This window comes from Rhinolophus ferrumequinum, chromosome 14 (genome assembly GCF_004115265.2).
Source record: "Rhinolophus ferrumequinum isolate MPI-CBG mRhiFer1 chromosome 14, mRhiFer1_v1.p, whole genome shotgun sequence".
Taxonomy (NCBI): domain Eukaryota; kingdom Metazoa; phylum Chordata; class Mammalia; order Chiroptera; family Rhinolophidae; genus Rhinolophus; species Rhinolophus ferrumequinum.
Genome location: NC_046297.1, coordinates 49,348,532 through 49,350,656, shown reverse-complemented (window position 1 = coordinate 49,350,656; position 2,125 = coordinate 49,348,532).

Sequence of the window (2,125 nt, the reverse complement as noted above, 5' to 3'; positions counted from 1 at the left end):
ATGATTGCCAGTATATTGATATTTATCACATTACATAATTATAGTACAAAATTATTGTCTATATTCACTATAATGTGCATTAGAGCTCTATAGCTTATTTTCTGCTTGTTGCAAGTTTGTATCCTTAAACACCATCACTCTTACCTACCCCTCACCCCCTTCCCCTGGTAGCCACCATTTTACTCTCTGTTTTTTACAGGTTTAGATTCCACGTATAAGTGATATACATCTGTTTCTCTGTCTGACTTATCTCACTTAGCATAATATGCTCCAGGTTCATCCATGTTGTAGCAAATGGAATGGATAAAAAAAAGTGTGTTACATATGCACAATGGAATATTATTCAGCTGAGAAAGGAGGATATCCTGTGCAGCTCTGAATATTATCCAACTTTAAAAGGTGTGCTAATCTGATGGAAGTGAAATTGTATTTCTTGTTGTCTTAATTGGCTTTTCCTCCATCACTAGTGTGATTGTACATTTTTCATAAGTTTATTGGCCAATTACATTTCCTGTTTTGTGAACTGTCTTTATAAATGGCAGTCTTTCCCCCAACTCATGTCAAGAGAGTTGGGGATGTTAGGTGGAGTTTTTGTAATACCTGCCTTTAGGGAAGCTGTAAACCTCAGGGATCTGGGTCTATGCAGGAAACTCAGTTCCAATGGTCACTTACTGGTTTGCACCATTCTCTTTGCTTCTCCTCTACATTTAAAAGTATATTTGTTCTGTTTTTAGTGTGTGTGTGTGTGTGTGTGTGTGTGTGTGTAAAGGTATTTTTAGGATAATTTGTCTACACTATTCCCGGAATTGGAAATTTTCTATTAAATTTACTTTTATTATTATAAAGTTCTCATAGAACTCATTAAATGATATTGCCTAGATACTGATATCTCTAAGAAAGCAGCTAAATAACTGTCAGAAAGATGTTCTGCTTTTTAAAATGTCATATTTAAATGCTCAGAGAGGAAAAAAAAGATTTTAAATCCTCTCTTGATAGCGCAAGAAAAAAAAAAAAAGGCCAATTCAGCCAAAAAGTGAAATATGCAGAGTTCAGTACATAAATCATTCAGTGCTAAACAAGGAATGGTATAGACTTGAGAGTAGGTTGCAAAGTATGTATTAAGGGGACACTGTGCTTGATTTGATAACAGAAAAATAAAAGACTTGACTAAGGAAGTCATACGGTAATTTAACACAAAAATGTACTACTATTAATTCTAGCATCGTTAAGTTCATTTTCTCTATAACAAAAAAATGTTAAAGTACATATATAGCTGCTTCTAGGAGGCATTAAAAGCAATTTATTGGTTTAAAAAATAGGAGATAGGCAATTTATAACAGCAAGGACTTAAATCAAGTTTATTAAGGTCCTTTCTCTAATAAAAGTAATTAATTAACTCACCCCATATTTAAGCATCTGAATATCCTAAAAAGGACAGCCAAAGAATAAATCGTCATGATATTTGTAATATTTGAAATTGATCGTTGTATTTATTTTCTTATTTCAAATAGACAGTGTTGAGATAAATATTGATGTATACAATCAGATGGGATATAGTAATACAAAGACAATGTTATGTGCTTCTTTGAAAAGGATTTCACTAAATTAAGTTTAGATATTTGTCATCTTTAGATTATGTATATTGAGGATGAGGATAATCCTAGTCATTTAGCCTGCATAATCCTAATCAGGCATCACTCTCTCTTGTTACCAACAGTAAGAAATACCTGGCCTCTTAAATGCTGAGATGTAGACACAAAATCAGGAAAGGAAAGAACAGCATGCAGTCTTATCCTTTTCTAGTATTGTTCCTTTGGGGATAGCCTCCTAGCTCTGATGGAAACAAAAATGATTAGAGGAATTACTGAGGTCTATGGTCAAAGCAGAGATCTGCTGGGAATAATTAGCAGTGTTGGCACTAGGACATCAGAACTTATGCCCTTACCATGTGAAAGGAGGCTTTCCACAATTGAACATCATTCTTGGGGTTCCTGCAACATGTATGTACCCAGTCATTTTGAATATTGCTACAAGGAGATGGCAGATCAACCCTCATGAGGAGAATGTGATTTTACTTCACAAAGTGATCTCCCTCTGTTCCTCTAGATTTTCAGATATGTATCTT